At 32.8% G+C, this 24,509-nt stretch overlaps 1 pseudogene; it reads right to left on the bottom strand.

The window, feature by feature from the left end:
- Positions 1-21,758: 21,758 nt before the first annotated feature.
- Positions 21,759-23,701, bottom strand: LOC143066787 (uncharacterized protein KIAA1958 homolog; annotated as a pseudogene).
- Between the last annotated feature and the right edge of the window lie 808 nt (positions 23,702-24,509).

Raw genomic sequence — 24,509 nt, 5'->3', positions numbered from 1 at the left:
AAAAACCCTACTTCCGGTAAAATCTAACATGGCGGACATTGTACTAAAATAAACTTATTTTTTAAGGAGGATAATTAAAATATGTTTAAACGTATTGCTACTATCATTACATTGTGCAGGAACCTTTCTTTGGTGCTTCTAGTGGATACAATGTAAAAGAAATCTGTCTTTAAAACCCCTACTTCCGGTAATATCCAAAATGGCGGACATAGAAATATCAATTCATTATTTAAATATTCAACTTTTTTTCAAAATGTAAAGAAAATGTTGTTTTTTGTGCCGGTCATTAAACATTTGGCTTTAAGTTATCCTCAAAACCCCTAATTCTATTCTGTTGCAAATCTTTAAATACAAAGTTGACACTTCCGGTAAAAAATATGGCGTAAATTTCAAAGATGAGTCCTCAATCCATTTCTTCGATGTAGAGTTTTGGATAGATTGATTAAAACAAAATAAAATCACTATTTTACTAAAACATTACTACTTTTTGGCCAAAAATACATGTTTATGCACAGTCCCCAACACATGCACACAAAGCAGTGCACTGGAAACCCGATTTTCCACATTAACAACGACCGCGACATCCTTTCTTACATCCACAATGTACAAGCTTCTGACAAAATGATGAGGCCTCAGAAAGAGTATTTTAAAAGGGATCCTCTTTGTCCCGTCGCCATCCATTAGCGCCTGGACTGGGTAGCAAAAGAGCCAATCCAAAGCTCGTCCCCCTAACACATGCCCTAGTATATTGCACGTTTTACATGCTGGAAAAGACGAGACCAAGTTGAGGAAATAGCCTCAATTAGCCTTCCCTTTTGTGCAAATAGTTATTTTCTTGCTTCGTTAACCATGTTAGCACCATCTGATAAGTTTGTGCGATCTTACAGTAAAACCCCTGTGTTAAGATAGATCAAACATCATTCTTTATATTAAAGTCACATCTTCAAATGCAATGAATGTCTCCCACGCAGTCTTTTTTCTTTTCAAGCAAAGAGAGAACCGTATCACTAACGGTAAAGGCATTGATCACAATAAGTGTACGAAATAGTAATGACAGCATCATCAGTAACGACTGTTCGAATCATGACTCGTTTAAGTTCGTGATTCACTGCATCAGACACATGCACCATGATTCTAGTGTCAGCCTCTTAATGTGAACATGGTGGTAAACGTAAAATACATCACGTGGTGGATAACACTGAACATCCTGAGCATTTGTTGCTACCATACTCATCAAAGATTTCATCCAATCGGGTTACAGTTTCAAGGTATTTTATTAAGGTAAGGACATACTACCCAATCAGAATACTCGTTAGGAAACACCTTGAAACTATAACAATAGTGGATGTAGTATCGGATGCGTACATAGACAATACTGGTAGTTTGAAGGCTGCTACAAAAAGCAAGAGTTACATTTTGGGGAAAGGGAATACACAGACGAATCCAGGGTCAAAACAAATTCCTCAAAATTGGCAAAGTTTTCTGAGAGATGACGACAATAAGAAAGAACATTTTAGTTTTCATTCACAACAGCTTGCTCAATAAAATTTCGAGGAAAAGGTAGTTGTAGCAACTAATGCTCAGGATGTTCAGTGCTATCCTCCACTTGATGATATTTCAAGTTTGGCACCATCTTTACATGAAGAGACTTACACCAGAATCAAGATGGATGTGTCTGATGCAGTGAAACACAGATCTAGACTTAACTGAGTCAAGACTCGAACAGTCGATACTGATGTCATTGCTGTTTCGCTATTCCGTGACATAGGGGTAGGCGAACTTTGGTTTGCATTTGGAAGTGGGAAAAACTTTAGATATATATCTATACATGACCTTTCAAATGCACTAGGCATTGAGAGGTTACACGTTTGCTGGAAAAGGAACTGCGTTAGTGACATGGATGGCGTTTGAAGATGTGACTTTAGCATTTAGAATGAGTACAAAGCAAGAAAACATGCGTTTTTGGAAGAGGAAAGAGGCTATTCCCACGAGTTGGTCTAGTCTTTTTCAGCATGTAAAGAGTGCAATATACCATAGCGGGTATGAATGAGTAACAAGCTTGGAATTGGTTCCTATGCTAACTAGTCCAGACGCTTATGAATGGCGGAGGAACAAATATGATCCATGGGAACCCTTTTGAACAACTCTTAGTGAGGCCTCTTCATCTTATCAGGAGTTTGTACATTATGGATATAAGAAACAATACCAGTCTTTGTAAATGTGGAAAATCAGCTCTCCGATTGTGAATAAACATGTATTTGCGGCCTAACGAGTATGCTGATTGGGTATAATGTCCTTACCTCAATAAAATACCTTGAAACTGTAGCACAAGTGGATGAATTCTCGGATGCGTATGGTAGTTGTAGCAACAAATGCTCAGGATATTCTATCTTATCCACCACGTGATGAATTTCAAGTTTAGCACCATATTCACATTAAGAGGCTGACACTAGAATCATGGTGCATGTATCTGATGCAGTGAAACACAAACTTAAACGAGTCATGATTCGAACAGTCGTTACTGATGATGCTGTCATTACTGTTTCGCTTTTCCGTGACATAGAGGTAGACGAACTGTGGATTGTGTTTGGAAGGGCAAAAAACTTTGAATTAATATCTATCAATGACCTTTCAAATGCAATAGGAAATGAGTGATCACACACACACTTATTGTGATCCATGCCTTTACCGGTTGTGATACAGTTCTCTCTTTGCTTGAAAAGAAAAAAGACTGCGTGTGAGACATTAATGGCATTTGAAGATGTGACTTTAACATAGAGAATGATGATTGATCAACCTAAATTACCGGGGTTTTACTGTAAGATCGCACAAACTTAACAGATTGGGTTAACATGGTTAACGAAGCAAGAAAAAAACTACATGTATTTGCGCAAAAGAGAAGGCTAATTGAGGCTATTCCCTAAAAATTGGTCTAGTCTTTTCCAGCATGTAAAACGTGCAATATACTAAGGCAGGTGTTTAGGGGGATGAGCTTGGAATTGGCTCTTATGTACCCAGTCCAGACGCTAATGGATAGCGAAGGGACAAAGAGGATCCCTTTAAAAAAAACTCTTTCTGAGGCCTCATCATTTTGCCAGAAGCTTGTACATGTGGATGTAAGAAAGGATGATGCGGTCGTTGTTTATGTGGAAAATCGGGTCTCCCGTAGACTGCCTTGTGTGTATGTGGTGGTGATTGTGAATAAACATGTATTTTTGACCAAATAGTAGTAGTAGTTTTAAAAATATTTTAGTACTTTAGTGATTTTATTTTGGTTCAATCACTCTATCCAAAACTCTACATCGAAGATATGGATTGAAGACTCATCTTTAAAAATTTACGCCAGATTTGATTTTTTTACCGGAAGTGTTAACTTTGTGCTTATACATTTACAACAGAATAGAATAAGCGGTTTTGATGATAATTTAAAGCCAAAAATTTAATGACCAGCACAAAAAAAACATTTTCTTTACATTTTGAAAAAAAGTTGAATATACAAATAAGAAATTAATACTTCTACATGTATGTCCGCCGTTTTGGATATTACCGGAAGTAAGGGTTTTAAAGAAATATGTCTTATACATTTTATCCATGAGAAGCACCAAAGTAAGGTTCCTGCACAATGTAATAATAGTAGCAATACGTTTAAACATATTTCAATTACCCTCCCTAAAAAATAAGCTAATTTTAGTACAATGTCCGCCATATTAGATTTTACCAGAAGTAGGGTTTTTAAAGACATCTAATCTATATAATATATCCAAAAGTAGTACACAACAAAGGTTTGTACCAAATATTATGATAGTATCATGATTGTAACACCTTTTCACATACTAGCCTTCGATATTGGGCTGATTTAAGTATGAAGTCCGCCATTTTGGATTTTACCGGAAGTGCGACATTTTTTTTCAAATGCCTCCCTATCTAAAATAAAAGAGTAATAGTTAAGGAAGGTCTATGCCAAATTTCATGCTTGTAGCAGGATGTGCACAATGTTTCACAAAGCCGCCGTACTAAAATGAATGTTAAGTTAACTGCATTCTGTTCAGAAGTTGTTTATTTGGATTTTTATTATTGTAAAATAGTATTTTTTTCTTCTATTCTTTAGTTATAATTGTATAATACCAGTGCTTTGTAGTTACTAGACAAAAAAGCCAAGGTCATGAACGCAGTGGTGGTGGTGGAAGCCAAATATAAGTGTTAATCTAAAATTTTCCTCGTCGATTTGCATTAGTCTTAAATAAGGAACTATCAAGCGTTGGTTAATAATCAAAATACAGATACAATTTTCCATCAAGGCTCAAGATGTCTTTTGACGTTTGCTTTGGTTTTGTTCTGCGTTTCTGTTGTTCCGTTGTTTTCCTTATGTATTTCGTGTGTTTCCCTCGGATCTATTTGTTAACAGGATTGGATTTTAGCATATCGAATTACCAAATGAATTATGACTATTAAACAGCGGTATAGTACCACCTTTGTTCCTTATAACCTTCTTATTTTGGCTAAAAACCATATTGGCCAAAAGTATTATCTATATATTCCTGTATATAGAGTAGTATATCAAATGTTTATGTGTTTTATATTAGCTCATTATCCTTTTTTTTTAATTCCTCTCATTGTTTTAAATTATAATTGTGATTATATCAATTTATGTATAAAGTTATGTAAATGAAGAGGTGAGATCATAATAAAATATTGGGATTTGTAATGTTTTTATCTTGTATCACGGAGAAATTTTAAGAACGGTAAATTTCGTTTTATATTGGATGTTCCCATCTAATCGAATGATTTTTATTTGCAAGTTGTGTGATGAAAATTAATTCGCTTATCAATAGTTTTAATAAAAAAAATGTTTGTATCTATTTTTCTGCATTGAAACTCATTATACAAACATGAAAAGAAGGACAAAAGATACCAAAGGGACAGTTAAACTCATAAATCAAAAATAAACTGACAACGCAATGGCTAAATATGAAAAAGACAAACAGACAAACGATAGTACACATGACACAACATAGAAAACTAAAGAATAAGCAACATGAACGTTGCTGCTATAGATAACTTTTTTGTGTCGTTGAATAATAAATATAATTAAAATACTATCTAATAATCAAAAGGTTTTCCTCAGTTGAAAAACTAGCCAACCACTATCTTAATTGTTTAATATGAATACCATTTTAGTCCTTAACACTATTTTTCTAGTATAAAATATGACCCCTACAAATATTTTTGAGTTAACCTATCATAAGTACTGAGGTAAATGGTAAATGTTTATAATGTTTGATTAGCTCAATCCCTTTACTCCATTATATGGTTTGAAATTAGAATACACTGGATGAAATATAACTTCAATTCAAGAATTAAAATGAATCTATCAAAAAAGTAAAGTTAAATACAACTAGTATTAAATACACTAATGCACATTTATTTATGATGTACATTAATAATGTTACAAGTTGAAAGGAAAGGTAAAGGCAACTGTAGTATACCGCTCTTCAAAAGTCTTAATTCGTTTGAGGGAAAACGAACTATGCATAGTTCTACAACAGGTGCAATGTCGTTCATACAACTGGTGTGATTTTATCAAATTCATGTTGAAATATAAATTCTACGTGGCTCGCTCGATATATCACTTTTTTGAAAGGTCTGCTTGACTGTATGCATCTAAACAAGGACTGTTTGATTCCGTAACAAGTGTCGGATATATTCCATGAAATGTTATTTTAGCTGTATCAAAAATATCTCAAATATGATGTGCTTACATTTATTTGATATAATATATTCAATTTTCAAAATAATATTGAGATAAAAAAAACCTATATATATTGGTTTTATTTTGGGTTTCAACGAAAAAGAATGTTTAATTTGATGCTGTTAGCCCCACCAACGAGAACAACAAAAACATATTAAAAAGATAGATTAGAAAATCTTTTTCATTAATTTCGTTACAACCACAGTTTTTTTTGCAAACAAAAACAAAGAAAGGCAAATGGAAATGCGGAGACTGATGTTGTTATTTTGAAAAGTTTCCCAATTCATTGGATGTAGAAAAGACTTTCGAGATCCATTCATTTTAAAATGGTTTCGAACGGTCCACAAGAGATGTTACCGTCTCCTTGTGATTGTTACGAACTGGGTAATACCATACATTCGTCTGAGCATCCTTTTGTAACATCATATACTGTAAGGCAGCTACTTAATCAAAATACAATAATTCACGATCAAAGCAAATGTGTCAATGAAAAGATTCGTACAAGAACAGTTTATGTAGAACATTCCATAATAAAATGAATCTTTATTAATTTAAAAGTTTTCTTTATACACATAGTCAGAACGATATTGCACCTATTAAAGAACTATTTTCTGCTGTTTCCCTTTGACGAAACCTCCTTCATGATAAATGTACACAATAAATAAATTGTATCAGCATCTTAAATTGTATATTACTTGCACAAGTGTATATCATAATGGTTGAATTTAACTTTGTTTAGATGATAGATTCATATCAATTGATGAATGGAAGTTATATTCCATCTAGTTTTTTAAAATTTCAAACAATATAATGGAGTAAAAGGGTTGAGTTAATTAACCTAATAAACATATACCTTTTACTTAAGTGCTATTTTTGGTTTCGGTATCGGTTTCGGTTTCGGTATCGGCTTATGGTTGATCCTTTAACTTTACTTTCCACTATAAAGAGGATGTTCTCTCACTAAAAAAATCAACTTTGGTGACTATGTTGAACTGATCTATCCCATCGAACTAGAGATTAAGGATACAACAGGTACACATAGTATTCTCATATCTTGAGTTACATCTAGAAATTGACGATGTGATTCGGTTGGAAACAAAACTTTACGACAATAGAGATGATTTCAGCTTCCAAATTGTGAATTTATTTCTATATAGCAACATTCCAGGAGCGCCTGCATACGGAGTATATATCTCCTATTTTATACGTTATTCCTGGCATTGTATTTCCTTGATAGAGTATTGCTGCTCACAAGGAAGATATTAAACCAGGAATAATAAAAGGTAAAGTTTAAATCATCCCTTCGTAAACATTACGGACGCCACGAGTTGGTTGACCTTTACGGAATATCCGTTTCACCAATGATATCGAATATGTTTTTAATGTCGTAATTACAATCCCGTTCCTTTTCCACAAATGTGACGTACCGAATAAGTCTATTTACCGGGTTTGTAATAACATGAGCAACACGATGGATGTCACATGTGGAGCAGGATCTGCTTTTCATTTTAGAGCACCTGAAATCACCCCCAGAACACGAACCGTGTTGTCTTGTCTTCTGGTATTTTTCTAGGTTGTGTCTTGTGTACTATTGTTTTCTGTTTGTCTTTTTCTTTTATATCGATGGCGTTGTCAGTTAATTTTTTTTTCTATGCGTCTGAATGTCAATCTGTATCTTCCGCCCCTCTTTGTTCATGCTATAGCATTTACATATCTCAATTGATACGCTACGCTAATGTATGTTCACACTTTATGGATATAATTAACAGGAGTGCGCTCCTTACACATAAACTGCTCCGTCTGAGTTATGAAAAAGAACGTCTGAACTCGACACTATAATAGTATTACTATCCCAATTACTAATTGGTTAATCGATAAGAGAATTCAGTTTTACAACACACCAACGAAAAGTAAAATCACAAACATACTGAAATCCGAGTAAAATTCAAAAATGGAAAGTTCTAAATCTAAATCTAAAACACAACAAACAAACAAAAGGACAACAACTGTCATATTATTGACTTGGTACAGGCATTTTCTTATGTGGACAATTTAACCTGGTTTTATAGCTAGTTAAACCTCACACTTGTATAACAGTCGTATAAAATTCCATATTTTAGTGGTTTTATATCTTTAAATACCAGATTAGTCGTCTGAGTTTTGTAAATTATGAATTGTGTCATATTCTCGTTTCTGTCATTTCGACTGATTGCCGACTTGCCTGGTGGGTGAGGGAAACATATTTAGCAGGAGACTCTTACCCTGTCGATGAACCCAACTACTTTCGATTTTTGATTTTATAATTTTTTGTTTGCTCCGTCAGCCAGATACTTACTCATTACTCACCTAAATTATAGTAAATTGCTTCGGTGAGAGCAGCTGGATACGATGTCCAACCATGAAAAGTTGGGGCCAAAATGGAAACAATATTTACGCTTGATCCGGGCCGGAATTTGGATTGTAATTAAATTTTGATACATAATAGGTTTCTGACACAGAATGAATGTAGTAAGAAAACTTCAAATAAGTTATATGATTTTAATTTATATTCAATTGATGCTGTTGTGCAATACACTATGCTGTTGCAAATTGACCCCCCCTAAAAAAAAAAAAAAATTAACCCGATTTCTTTTCCTTTCCTTTCGTTTTTTCAATACACAATACTGTTGAATATTAACCCCCAAAAAATAGTATCTGAAGATATTTTATTTAATTTCTAAAATCTGAAACGGGACAAAATGCCCCCATCCAATTTTTTTTCACCTTCCCCTTTCCCTTTTTGGCCCCTAATTCCTACACAGGGACCATAACCCCCAAAATCAATCCAAACCTTCCTTTAGTGGTTGTAGACCTTGTGTTTAAATTCTATTGATTTCTATTAACTTATACTTAAGTTATTATCCGGAAACCATCTGTTTTGATAAAAACGACAAACAACGGAGATAATTTTGTTCAAATCATCATATTTTTAGTCCTCTTCTTTCCGTCAGCATGTATATTTAAGACCCGTTTTTTTGTTAATAAGAAACATTGGTTTGCTGTTCTCATTAACGTTAACCACATAAAGCTTCTTTTTTTTTTTTATCAATAACGTATGCGTATTTTAGAATGATTTATTAATAGTAAACATAACAATTATCAAATTACAAATTAGAAGTATATCAGATATGTGATGTTTATAATTAATGTGTTTATTGAGTACGTCTTTAGGTACATTTCGTGAGGTATGTTCATCTGAACATTCAATTCAAATACATGTTGGATTATTTTGACTGCTTTACTGATCATGATTAAAAACATGCTAAAATTCTAATCTAAAGTTTTAATTCAAGCATCAAGTACACTTAACATTATTGGTAATTAGTTGAATAAAGGCAACAGTAGTTTACCGCTATTTAAAAGTCGATTGAGAGAAAACAAAAATGAAAATCGAGGGAAGTGCATCAAATATGTGGGGAAAACGCTAAATTGTTAAATTGAGGTATATGTGAGTTAAATCTTGCTTTATCGACATATGCACAATTAAAAATTATTCCATATACCAAGTATAGTTTACGTTTTAGTTAAAGTATCTAAGAATCAAACCTAACCGCAACAATTTAACATTGACTACCATGCCATGACAATTAGGTCTAGCTCAGATAAGCCCTATTTGACGGACATATGTATCTACAAGAGTACCAAACATCAAATAAAGTTAACTTTTTGCCTTTAGTATCGGAGGCATGGACTTGAGCTTGAGAAATCACCATGCTTAGTGATCTTTGAAATGATGTCAAAGTCATGTGAACCCAGTCGTTGCAAGGACCCAGTATTCCAATAACAATAAGTTAAAAATTACATGAAAAAAACTTTTAGTAGCCATTAAACCGTAGAAATGAGATCAAGGGCAATGAATATATGACGAATAGGAACATTAGAGCATGAAGTACCGGTAGTAAACCAAATACTCAGTCTTCGGAAATAAACAGCTTGGTGCAAATAGTTTCAATGCCATTATTGTCGACTAATTAGCATCCCTATTCGCGCATTATGTGACTTTTAAAATGAGTAAAAACTGAAACAATAGTTAAATAGATATAGGAAGATGTGTTGTGAGTGCCAATGAGACAACTTTCCATCCAAATAACAATTTAAAAAAGTAAAACATTATAGGTCAATGTACGGCCTTCACCATGGAGCCTTGCCTCACACCGAACAACAAGCTTTAAAGGGCCCCAAAATTACTAGTGTAAAACTATTCAAAAGTAAGCTGTTTTAAGCTGTTAAATACTTTCCTTCCTTTTTCTTTCTGACTTTTATGAAGTTGTTATTTTCCGAGACAAAACACATACGATGAAACTAATAAGGACTGAGTTGTATTAACAGTATCGAAGCATAATGACTTTAAAAAACGAGAATGAAATAAAACAATACATGTAGTAAAATACAAATTCTTGTCATATATTTTCATCATCCATGATCAGTATGATTTCTGCATGCAATAAAGATATGTTTGAACTTTTCTGTCAATACCTTTGCTCAGCTAGTTACGCTTTGTATGCCACAGAAAACAGCAATGATGCAAAATGTTCGAAACCCTTTGTACAAAGAAAACGTTTGCTTTTTGGTAAGGATAAATCGAGAAAAGCTTTTTGCATGCAAGAGATTTATAGAGTATCATTCTCATCATATAACAGACAGTATGCATAGAAATAGTTCAAAAAGCAACAAATTTTAAAAAACAAAACAATACAGCAAATATTAAATTTCAATAAACACAACCAAAATGAGATAAAAAAAAAAAAACCATGAACACATCAAAAACCAAGTACTTACTCAAGCAAAAAAGCTTAAATAATATCTATGATATATTTTACTCTGGTCAGTAAATATACCACAAATAAACATCATAAAATAGTACATACTAGTCTAAATCGATGTAAGGGGGTGTTCCATATCAATTATAAATGTAACTTTATTATATTAGATCTCATTACTTATATCCCAACTGTAATAACTCCACGTATATCCTTTCGTGCTCCAAGTAAGTAAGCTTACTCAGATTTTTTTCTCAAAATGAAATAATTCAAAGTAAAACGAATCTAAATTCGATTGTTATAATATATAGATAAAACGATGGCTGATCGAGCAAAAATATCAATAACAACATTGAAAATAATTGTCAATAAATTATGGAATCAGGAGAAAAGATTAATACGTTCATGTCTCACAAATAATCTACATCTGCTTTAACATATAAAAGACGTTTGTTACAAAATATGCTTCCAGGGTTTAGTCGTGGCTGGGTCAAAAAGCGAGATGTAAAGAAAGCGGTACTTGATATGAATTGTTCATGTATTGTGTGTGACACTTTCAAGAACGTTTCGAAAACAGAAAGGACAAAAAGAGGTATGTACACTACAACATTGAGGATACTTGTTGCCTATGACTCTACTTAAATTTAAAGTAACGAAAACTTCTGTCATATTTGTAATAAGTTTAAAAAAAAGAGGGGCGAAATATACCAGAGGGACAGTCAAACTCATAGATCGAAAATAAACTGACAACGCCATGGCTAAAAATGAAAAAGACAAACAGACAAATAATAGTACACATGACACAACATAGAAAACTAAAGACTTAGCAACACTAACCCCACCAAAAACTGAGGGTGATCTCAGGTGCTCCGGAAGGGTAAGCAGATCCTGTCCCACATGTGGCACTCGTCGTGTTGCTCATGTTATTACAAACCCGGTAAATAGTCTAATTCGGTAGGTCACATTCATGAAAGGGAAGGGGATACATTAGTTATCATTATAACTATTATGACATTTGTATTGTTGTCGAGAGTCTAATTCGAAAGGTTACATTAATGAAAGGGAAGGGGACAAAGAAGTTATCATTATAGCTATTATGACTTTGTTATTGTTGTCGATGGTTTTATGTGCTTTCTGATCTTCTGTTTATTTTTCTTCTTATTATTTCTTATTATTTCTTTTTCTTCTTTTTTTTGTTATTTGAATTCTGAAATTGAACGTTCAAAACTCTTAGTTTATATCAAGAACACAAAAAACGTAAATTGTCTTCAATTGTTTTAGACACTATCAATATATTACTTTACTATATAATTAATCTTATACATGTTGCGGTGGATCATTTGGGTCTTAGTGGTTTCATTCTCATCTTGAAAAAAACCCCGAAATCTGTGAGAGTTGCAGATACTTACTATAAAATCAAAAACTTAATTAAATATATTTTTCAAAATGTTTGGCAGGTCCTTTTTGCATCATTACTTATTCCACTGACTCCTCAGTGCAAAACATTACAAAATAGACAGCCCCTCCTCACCTCCATGAAGCCTTCCACAAAACATATATTATACAATGTTCAAAGTTAGCATAGGAAAGAATGGCCAAAATTATTATACAATTATAATTTGTCTTTATTCACATATCTCCTATATGCAGCTTTCATAGAACTACTTTTAGGCTTTTTTTCAATTGCTAATTTTAGTGATTCCAACCTTGATTACCATATTCTGTTGGGGAGGTCTCCGTACATCTCGTTTCATTAACAAACATAGCTATGTAATGCAAAGATAGACGGTTGCAACTTGGTTGAAATTTGCAAAGATTTGAAAATAGTTATCATACCTCCAAAATGATATGGAGTGTAAAACAAAAATGTCAGATTGCAAGGTTAATCTCAACAATACGTTCATCGAAAAATATAGAAAGAAGTTGGCGGTTAGCAGTTTATATCGGCCATTGAAAAAATTAAGAACTCTAGAAAAATCTTTAATTTTGTGATCTTTTAAGAAGATATAGGGGGTATATAACTACTCCTTTCCTCTACCAGTCGTATTTTAGGAAGAAATGAATGATAGACATTTCTGATTTAAAGATATGAAATACCATTATTTTATGTCTTAAAAACCATTGCCATAGAAACATACTTGTGTTAGTAAAAAATAACAACCTTAAAATAACTGTTTGAAAAATAAGCAAAAACTGTACAAGGAAAAGAACGATTTTTCATTATAAATTTTGTAAAGAATACTTATGTATATTGAAAAGGATATCAAATTTAGTATATGCACAAGTATATGGCAGTTTAAGAACATATATGTCTGAGTGCGAAAGAGCCATGAAAATACTAAAGGCGTCCGTGTTGTTGTGAATATATAAAATCACATTCTTTTTAATCCCCACTTCTGTACAATAATTTTGGGGGGTATTCTTTCAAGTGAATACATGTTTTATTTTAATTTCTATATAGGCTACCTTTAATTATTGTAAGATAGGCAAATCTTACCAAAGGGATATTCATACTTTCAAGTAAAAAAGAGACTAACAACACTATGGATGAAAATGAAAAATACCAACAAACAAACATACAAACAGCAGTACACAAGACACAATATAGATAATGAAAGACTGAGCAGCACGAACTCCACAAAAAAAAAAAACTGGGTGTAATTTTCTAGAATAGTAGGCAGACTCTTCCCCACAGTGTGGCATCGTTGTGTTGTTTATATGAGTGCAAACCCCGCGATAAGCCTTATTCAGTAGGTCACATTCGGGAAAACTGGGACATATTTGTAGTTACATCAATTGCCTGCAATTGGAACATGTTTGTCGTCATCTGTGAAACAGATATTTTATAACAGTTAACCAACTTGTGAAGGCTCGCTTAAATTAACGAATGGATGATTTCAACTTCAACACTTTGGACTCTTGGTATAATGCTCAAAATGTTCTTGCATAGCAAAAACGATCCAAGAAATTAACTTCCTTGCCTTTTAAAAGTAAAATTACAAAAATACAAAACTCCGAGGAAACGTCTAAACGGAAAATCCATAAGAAAATGGAAAAATCGAAAGCTCAAACACGTCAAACGGGTAGATAACAACTGTCATACTCCTAACTTGTTACAGGTATTTTATTATGTAGAAAATGGTGGTGAATATAAAAATCTCGTAAATATTTGTTTTGTTCAATCAAAGAACATTCCAAATTTATAAAGTTTGCCTTTGTGTTTAATTTGAAACTAACTAACCCTCAATTAGATTTAAAAAACGAAATATGACAAGTTAAGTACAATTTCAGTAATTTACCATAATTGTTTTTATTATTCTATGAATGGAAAACAAGAAAAAATTTCAAAAGGTTCCCATTCAAAGAACAATGGTGATAATCTCCTTCTATGTGAAATTGCATCCTCTTTTGATTTATTAATAGTGAATGAATCTTCCGAATTTCGTTCCAAATACCATCAAATATATATATATATAATGAGCATACATTATTTTTTTAATTTAAGGTTTTGTATCAGAATGTTACTTTTATCGAAACTTCTTCCAAATGATTTATGGGGTTTAATAGATATGGAAAGATGTGGCATGAGTGCCGATGAGACAACTCTCCATCCAAGTCAGAATTTATAAAAGTAAACCATCATAGGTCAAGGTACGGTCTTCAACACTGAGCCTTGGCTTAACCGAACAGTTAAGGGTCCTAAAAATGTACTAGTGTAAAATCTTTTAAACGGGAAAACCTAGAGTTTGATCTTTAAGTATGTTTCAATAATTGTAATGCTTTAGCAGTCCAGTATTGTGGGAGTTTTATTTGAATATGTCTTGAAATTGGTGTAGGATTATTAACTGTTACAAAACTTTAATTATAAAATGTTAAACTGATACATATAAAGTGTATGGCTTTAACGTTTAGAAAATCTGAATGAACTTTTGATAATAAACAGTAGGGTGATCTTTGTATTTTTATATTTCTTTGTAATGACTTTATTTGATTTCGTTGCAGTTTGTGGATCAATAATTTCTACTCAGAGAAAAATAAACTCATAATGGAACGCAACGATTTAGGCAAGATCAAAAATTTTACAGATAATCAATTTGTTAAAAAGGTAAAATATAAGATTTCAATCCTGGTATCAGTGGTGAGTTTTTTTGTATGGTATAACTAAATTATAAGAATTTGAGTCAAATTGGTGAACATAAATTTGATAGCTTTTGCCCTTTTGAATTGAAAAAAATAGATTAAGGGAGTTAATTCGGGATTCTTTGAATTAATGAATAATTTTACAGGAAAATTACAAAGGAGTAGGTCCGGTAAGGTCCGATTTTGGCTTCAAATTTCAATTTCATCTGTCGAAAGATTTTGGACACTTTTTAAACACTTAAGTGTCTATTTCAGTTGATTCAATAAGTTTATGTGAAAGATTACTCATTAAAAACGCTCCGATTCCAGCTTAGATATGAAAACTTTATAAAATATGCCCAAAAATGTCACTTTCCAGATGGTTTTTGTCAAAAATGAAAGTGGCTGCATCCGTGTTCATCCTTAACCTTTATATATGTTATGTATTATCTTCAAATACAACTTACATTTCAATATTTAGAATGAACACGAATGGTGCAACTTTCATTTCATGCGTTAAAATACATAATACAAATATGATATCTGATTATTAAAAATGTATTGACTGATTGATATTCAATTGTTTTAATTCAGCTATAAAGAAAGATGCCATATACTTGCTGATGGGTGAGTGTTTTAGTAAACCCATACACAAATGTTTTAGGAATGTAGACTAAATTATTAGTTACTACAACCTTTATCGAAAAACGATGACTTATATTTTTCATAAGAAATTTAGATTTGATTGTCATATATACTAATTTAAACCTTTATCGTGCTACCAGCCTATTCATTTACCGTGGTTTCTTTTTCCAAGAATCAACGCTCCTTAAATCTGTTGATGATATAGACTGACCTAATTATATTCAATAGTTTCCTTTGTTTGCCTTATTTCTTAAGGATTGAAATGTGTAATTGACTGATTATTGTTCACTAGTTGAATGTATTTAAAAAAATATTTTTAATTTTTTATATTTCTTTATGTATTAAATTGAAATGGAACCCCTTCGTGAAATCTGTTAGAAGTTTAGCTGGCATCAAAACATCGACGAAAAATCTCGGCTATCAATGGGTTCAAATTTGGGTGTCTTATTTAATATACATAAATGGACATAGAATTTCTATGATACACTTCGGTACAACGGACACAAATGGCTTGTTCCTGTACCATTGTACCAGATGCGTTGACGTATACGTATCTGGGAACATACTAAATAATTTGGCGTACTATCTTGTAGTGATTGTTCCCACTCGCCTAATATTTAAAGCCCTTCTGGACGTATTTTTTTCAGGTGAACTCAACTTAATTCAACATGAACATTTCGAAAGGTTATATATCCTGGTTAACAAACATTTGGGTAAACTTTCCACAAATGCAAAGATTCCCATCGCCAACATACATTCTTGAACCTCAAGACTTGACACCGTTTTTATAGAGTCGTAATGACTAATTGCCTTTTTCACTAGAAATATATATATATAATTAATTAACGGTGAGCTAAGTTCTATTTTAGCAAGGGTCCCTTTTCAAAAGTCTCCCTATTTAAAAGTCTTGTTTTTGCTAGGTGCTCTTTTAAATTTTTACTGCGTTTATACGCAATGATAGGCATCTGTTTGAATATTGTTTTACAAAATTCATCTCTTTGCAAAATTTGCCAATGTTTCTTAATAGCTCTGTTAAGATTTATAACTTTAGGGTTATATTTAGTTACTAGTGTAAGTGGAATTTCCCTTTGTCTAAAATTATCTGACAGAGTACTGCATCGTTTTATCTTGTATTTCACATCTTTTATGTTTTTTGCAGTATCCAACTTATCATAGCCTCTACCTATAAGTTTATTCTCCAAAGTCAGAAGATGTTTGTTAAGATCAGTTTCGTTGCTATTGTTTCTTAGTGACGAATTGTTTCACCTGTTATAATACTTCTAAAAGTATGTTTAGGATGTGCACTTGTAATTGGGAGGTACTGATACATTTCAGTTGGTTTGACGTGTAACCTGATGTCAAGGACATCACTCGATTTAAAACGCTCCCCTTTGTACACCTCAGTATCTAAGTACTTCTGTATCGGAGAAATTATATGTAAACTTAAGTAGAGGGTCAATGTTGTTTGCAATTGCAAAGAACTCATCAATTTGTGATTTGTTGCACTCTGTTATCATGAAACCATCGTCACGATATTGACAAATCATACTAATGCTATTTTCAAATTGAAATCTGTCTAAGATTTTTGTAAATATTGTTGACAGATGCAGATCGGTGGCAGTGGGTGATAATATTCCCCCTTGTGGCGGCCCTATAACTTGTTTATATAAAGTCCCATTAAATTGGAAGTCATTGTTTTCCAATATAATTTTTGCAAAAGATATTAGATCTGATTTGTTTTGTACTTTAAACTTATACTTTGTTCGATCAATTTGATCTAAAAAATTCTTGGTTGTATCTAGTAAATTGTCAATGTTCATGTTTGTATACATTGAAGTTACATCATAGGCAATTAGTGTACAACTACGTACACAGGTCTTTGACTCTATCCCGTTGATAAAATCTTTTGTGTCTTGAATGTAAAACTCTAGTTTACTCAATAAAGGTTTAAATATTAAATCTAAAAACTTTTCAATTCTTCTGGTTGGAGAATTGCATTTATTGATTATAGGCCTGAAAGGCACAGCTAATTCTCCTATTTTATACCCATCTATTTTGATAGCTTCTAATGAGTCTTGCTGAATTTTATGTATCTTAGGAAGAAGGTACATGTATCCATGTTTAGGATTTTTGCAGTCACTTAAGACGTTATAAGTGTGCTCATCAATTTCTTAATCTGTAAATTGTTTTTTACAATCTTTGAAATAGATCTAGTGATAACCTCTGTGTTTATATGATTTATTTTCTTGTAATGATCACTGTTTAAGTGATTAGTTCCTGCATTAATATAATCTAGTGTGTTTACTACCACAGTTGTGTTGTTTTTATCTGCTTTAGATATATAGATGCTGTCATCTTTTATAAGATAATTGAAAGCTGAACGCTCTGCTAGTGTTAGGTTGTGTTTGAACTGTTTAACCTTTAATCTAGAAATTTCAAGTTTTGTATCAGTTATGTAACATTCAAGGGCATTGTTTCCGTTAGGAGGAATATGCCCTGTTTGTAAGTATAAAGGATGGATTTCTTTAATTGTGTTCGTAGAGCAGTGAAATCTACATCTCAATTTTCTAGCTAGTTCAAGAATATCCTTCATGATTTGTTTTCGTATGTAAGTACCTGAAACTTTAGGAGTAGGAATAAACTTCATCCCTTTTCCCAAGAGGAGGTATTCCTCATTTGTCAGTAGTCTACTGGACCAGTTCAACACAAACTTTTTGCAAGATTCTTCTCGAATCTTTCTTGATTTGTACTTGTTATTTAGTTTACGGGTTTTAAGTTTTTCCCGTTTTCTTTTGTTCCTATATCTACAGGAACTCTTAAATCTTCTGCAAACCATCCTAACAGTAAGAATAAATTGGTAAGAAAAACAGGTCTCTGATAAAATGTCGCATTCATAAGATGAAAAACTGTGTGAATAATCGACCAAAGTCTGTTTTCAGAGACAAAGAGTCTGTGAAATTTTATCATCTCTTCTCGATACGTATGTTGTTGATCCTGTGGACAAAACTTTAAATGATATTGTCTTTGTATGTAAATCGTACTATTACAAGTGTCTTGTAAAAGAATTAGGAATAAATGAGCACTCAGGTAATCCCACCTTCAAAAAAACATATAATTCGACATGGATGAGATATTGGTGAATCATACGTCCTTCATAGCCTCAATGAACATTACACTAAACAGCAAATCAGAGAATTTAACTTGTTTGTATTGGGTACCTAAACTTCATAAACAACGGTATATTTCCGGCTTATCTTCATGTTAGACTAAATAATTATTAGATTGACAAAACTCATGTCCGCAGAGACAGAGGGTCTTAAGAAATACTGTGGAACTGTTTACTCGCGTAGTGGTATTAACCATATGTGGATTTTAAAACCTCAAAAGAAGTTCTGGATAATTTCAAATCTCGATCTTTTTCTGAAATTAGTTCTATCAAAACGTTTGATTTTAAAGCATGTTTCCACAATTACCAATGTGTAATTAAAAAAATCATCTAAAGGCAATACTCCATAATGCAATTTGACATCTAAATGGTAGCAAACGTTTTAAATTATTTAATTTGGGATACCATACGTCATATTTTATTAATAGTGCAAAAAAAAGTAAAACATGCTACACAGATGAACAAGTGACCAGTATGCTGGAGTTTCATAATGACAAAATTGTTAAATCCTGATGTAGACTTCAATAAATTGTCGGCATTCCTATGAGAATAAATTGTGCGCCTCTTCTACTAGATATCTTCTTGTTTTCATATAAGTCGGAGTTCCTTCAGACACTTGTCAAAAAAACATCAGATCAAAGAATCCAGATCATTTAATTTCACATTCAGGTATATTAATGACAAACGAAAAACAACTAACGACAACAACTTTTTACAGGTTCAGTAAATGAGTATACGAGTATTACTTTGACAATACATTAACGGTTATTTAATTTTACATTCAGACATATTGATGATGTTCCTTCCATTAACAATCCAAACTTTTCTGATTGGATTCCGTTAATATATCCCCAAGAACTAGAAATTAAAGAAATAACAGACACGGTTTCCTCCTTCTCATCTTTACATTTTAGACATATATCTTGAACTTGACATACATGGTCATTTCAGTACCAGAATTTATGACAAACAAGACGATTTTAATTTTGAAATTACCAATTTACCCACCTTAGTAGCAATATACCACATTCAGCTGCATGTGGGATATACATTTCTCAACTTATTCCGTAATCAAGAGCTTGCAGCTTTTTCTCAGACTTTGTTAAACGTCACCAGTGTCAAAGCAGAAAGTTGATGAACAAGGAGTATGTCAAAGAACGCCTCGTCCTTTTTCTTAAAAGAAATCATGGGGAGGTACCAAGACTTAATTGATAAATATTCCATATCAACTTTACTCTTTGTTCGACTCTCCCTCTGGTATCGTTCGTCCCTCTTTTACAAATAATACACGATGGTCTTGAAGTATGGGTTCTGGGTACTGACGTTGTTTATCATCTTAATAGCGTGTTATCGTTTTTTTGTTTTTTTTTATATTTCGTTTTCAATATCAGTTTTCCTGTTGATATATAAAGAAGATGTGGTATGATTGCCAGACAACTCTCAATAAGTTTACAGCTATATGTTACCGTACGGTCTTCAACAATTAGCAAATCCCAAACCTCATAGTCATCTATAAGAGGCCCCAAAAATCAAAAGTATCAAACAATTCAACTGAGAAAAGTTATTCCAATATAATGTACTAATACAAATATATAACACAGCAACAAACGACAACAACCGAATTGCATGATCCTGACTTGGGACAGGCACATACAAACATAAAGTGGCGGGGTTAAACATATCACCGGGATCCCAATCCTTCCCTAACCTGGAATAGTGATATAATAATACAACTTAAGAACGAAATTTAAAAATCAGTTGAACAGGCTTAACTCATCAGATGGACGCAAATAGAAATACATATAACAAAAACATAGTGTGGACGTGATCGAGTTATTGTGCATCCAAACAATAAAAAGACTCTAAGTACAGTTCTGAGAATACTCTCGGTTAATAACACCTAGTTCAAGGCCAATAACAACTATTCAATATATCACCTGAGATCACCCCCCGTTTTTGGTGTAGTTCGTGTTGCTTAGTCTTTAGTTTTCTATGTTATGTCTTGTGTAGTATTATTTATCTGTTCACAAATAGTGAAGTATTTGAAAAACGAATAAGACATTGTTTCAATCCCTTCCAGTTTGACTTGTAAACGCTTAAATAAATGCTTTTATAATTAGCTAGAACGTTATATGTATAACCTAGCCAGTCCATATTACTGTTGATAGCTTTAGTTTTTATTTCTGCCTCATACAGTTGTGATAGTCCATAAATGGACATGTGGTGTTTCAGATGACGAATGCAAATCTAGTTTCCCTGTGTGGAAGTGAAACACATTGTAACACATCTAATTATCCCTGATTACGTTACAACTAAACAATGGAATTCAAAAAGATTGTGACAATTTGTCACAATTTCAACTTTATTTTCTCTACAAGTTATTCGCTATGATATTAAAGTTTTTTATTAGTCGAAAGTTTGACTAAAATAAAAAAAATCCAAATTAATTTCTTTGTTTATTAATTTTGTTAGTATTAGACAAAAGAAACAGATAAATAATCTTTGCAAATTTAATAACGTGATAAACGTGATTTATTTTAGGTAAATTTCGGTGACCAGACAAATTCTTTAATGAATATTACATTCCACGAGTAACAAAAAAAAATTAAATAAACGAAAACTAAAGAACTATACGAGTATCACTTTCATTGACAATTAACTACAACAGTATCCAATACAAGTTTAAGTTTTCGTATGATCAAAAAGATTCGAAAATATTAACCTCCTTCTTTTAATGGATACTTTGTTAGTTGGATTATTTTTTTGTTAACTTTTTCCTTTCACAGTATTTTATTTGTGACTCTGAAAATAATATTAGTTACATAGTGTGTTAGTGACCTAATACGATATATACGGGGTTAGTAAATTCCATATGGGGTGAGAGTGAAGCTCGAACCCCATATGGAATTTACTTACCCCGTATATATCGTATTAGGTTAATAGCACACTATGTAGCGAATTTATCTTACCGACTATCTTTATTTGTTGAATCTCGACTAGAGTTGTCTCATTTACAATCATACCAGGTCTTTATATCAAAGTGTTCAAATCTACAACTTTAAGAATCCACTTTCATTGTTCTTATTTAAACAGAAAAACTAATGTCAACAATAACAATTGAATATCAATAACCTTGATATAACAATATTAATTAAAACAAAATGTTCAATACATTTAGGCGACAAATAGTGTCAAAGTCAACAGGCAACACATTTTTTGTGTACAAAATTGAAAAATAAATGTTTATGTCAACATGACAAGTGTGATAATTTCATCACAACTACTTGTTGATGGTAAGGTTGTGTATAACAGTTACATTGCCATAGAAGATCTGACTCTGAGGTTTTGTCGACTGCATGCATGTGGTTGTTTGTCTGTATTGGATGGGTTTCGGCCCGTTGTCATCAAATTCTCCTAAAATATCCCCAATGTCAATATCCTGTATCTGTTCCATAAATGACACACTATCATCACTATTGGATCTATTGCATGTATGGTTGGAAGCAATAACTGCTCTTTGCACAAGATTGTCAGATATAATTTTACCCATTTTAATTTTCTCGTTAGTATTAACACGCTGGTACGTTGTGAGTGACTGTACGGACTTGTGCCCAGTGACTGCCAATATTGCGCAGATCCATACATGTTTTGTGATAAAACTGTGGCTCCAGTTGCTCGTATTGAGTGATTGGTATAAACAATAGACAACTTACACTTCTTACTGAGTTCTGACATAAATGTACTTATTTTTTTTTCTCCTAGTGGCATATTACAATACCAGGCATCAGCTTCTGTGGAAAAACTATCCAATGGTTTCTGCCATAAACGATCATTTGATGGATGTAATCTACGTATATAGTTCTCGTATGAGGCAACAGGACAATACACAGATCCTAAAATATAGAGTACTCATTTAGATATTTTCAGGTTTAACATCAAGAACGAAGACGTAGATACTATATATAAAAAAGAAGATGTGGTATGATTGCCAATGAGACAACTGTCCACAAGAGACCAAAATGACACAGACATTAACAACGTTTAACTATAAGTGACAGATCAACGTACAGCCTTCAACAATGGGCATATGTTTTTCTTGTATTTACATTGATATACATGTATCAAACATGTAGAAGGTCCCGAAATGACACATGTAAATTTATTCAATTGAGAAATACATGTATGATATACATTTTACGTACAGCAATAAACCACACAACAATGAATTACAGGCTCCTGTCTTAGTCTATAATTAGATAATGATATTGCTACCTTTCACAACTATTTATAGTTACTACATGTACTTGTTGTTTTAAATTTTTATATTTTCAGGAATATCATTGCTTAATTGTCATTCATGTCTATGTGGCAATCGCCAATGTTGTATATTTGATATAAAGTTAGTAAGTGTCATGTATTTTTTATACACAATTAGTATGGTGTAATGTTCTAATTATCTTTTTTTTCTCATCCTTTCAATTGTCTAATAACACCCCCCCCCCTTTTATTGTCATACACTCACCTGGTGATTCTGGCGCATTACTCCAGAGACAAGCTCCTTATCTGATTCCCTATGATTTTTGGTAAGTTCATCTTTTGCCTTAGTAACATATTTCAATCCTGTTTTAATGTCAGTTTTAATTGTGAAGGTACATTTTGTCATACTGTGCATATTTTCAATTCCTCTTCTGCAAAAATAAAGTCTGATGTCAAACTGAACTTTATTTGCCAGGCCAGTTGGTGTTGTAGGTGAAAGATACATAGATGTATACAGTGTTTCACGATCAACTTCATTAATAACGGGGAAATGTATAACGTCACCTAGTCCAAAACGTTTCGATTCTGACAAGACGGCTTTAAAGTTTGCGTTACTGTCATTAAATGGAGAATCCTTCACAATATCAAACGTTTTACTGTGCGGAGGAGCCTTAAGGTATCTGTTAATGCCATGCCTGATGGACTCCAGTGACGATGCTTTGTATCGTTCACCATCCCCTTTCCGTAGGTCGACATAAAAAAATGACACAGAGTCTCATTCAGTCGGACACAACCAAAGTTTTCAAAGTCATCATCTTGTTCTTTCTCCTGAAGATAGTCCCGGAGTATATTTGCACACTTTCTGTTTGCTTTCAGTGTATTTTCCGAATTCACATTCAATCTGTTTGCATCAATTTCTTCATTTGTTGTGCTTGCAAAACGTTTCGAACCTCTCGTCGACGCCATCTTTACTATACAAAGGGACGTTACTCCACTACTAACCGTGTATGGAATAAGCCCCGCCCCCTACTAACCTAATATTGAATATACACGGTTTGCACGCGGACGCTTTTAACCAATCCTATTCCTAGAAATGTATAGGAGGTAAGATAATGCCGATTCCCTGTTAGTTTGCATTGTGTATCATATAACTGAAAATAAAGAAACCGAAAACACATTTACATTATCCGAAAATATTATCAATACGTGTAAATAAAGAGAGCAGTACTATACCGATGTTCAAAAGTCATAAATCGATTGAGAGAAAACTAATACGGGTTACAAACTAAAACCGAGGGAAGCACATCGACTTTAAGAGGAAAACAACGAAACAACAGAAACACTGAAGTGCATCAAAAAACAAACGACAATGCAATATAGAAAGCAAATGCTTTTAGATAACTACTGCCATATTCCTGACTTGGTACAGGACATTTTAAGAGAAAAAGGGTGGGTTGAACGCGCTTCATTGCAACGCTTAATAAAACGCCAAAATGAAAGCATTACATGGCAGGAATACAGTACAAATAAACCAAAGAATACTCAGGAAAAAGATAACAAATCACCAAAATTGTTTAATACTTTGCAAAGCATTCCAGGGTCGGTATTCGCACCATTGAACACTCCATTATACCACTAAGTTGTGAACCCTTTTAGAAAAGGGATTTATTTTACAATACAACGAAATAGTTTACGACGACAACGACAGACGATCGATGACGACAGAAGACGAAGGACGACGGACGCTAAGTGATGACATAAGCTCATATGGGGC

The sequence above is a fragment of the Mytilus galloprovincialis genome, chromosome 3 (assembly GCF_965363235.1).
Source record: "Mytilus galloprovincialis chromosome 3, xbMytGall1.hap1.1, whole genome shotgun sequence".
NCBI classification, from domain to species: domain Eukaryota; kingdom Metazoa; phylum Mollusca; class Bivalvia; order Mytilida; family Mytilidae; genus Mytilus; species Mytilus galloprovincialis.
Note: the sequence above shows the minus strand (reverse complement) of the source record. Positions and strands in the feature narration are given on the sequence as shown.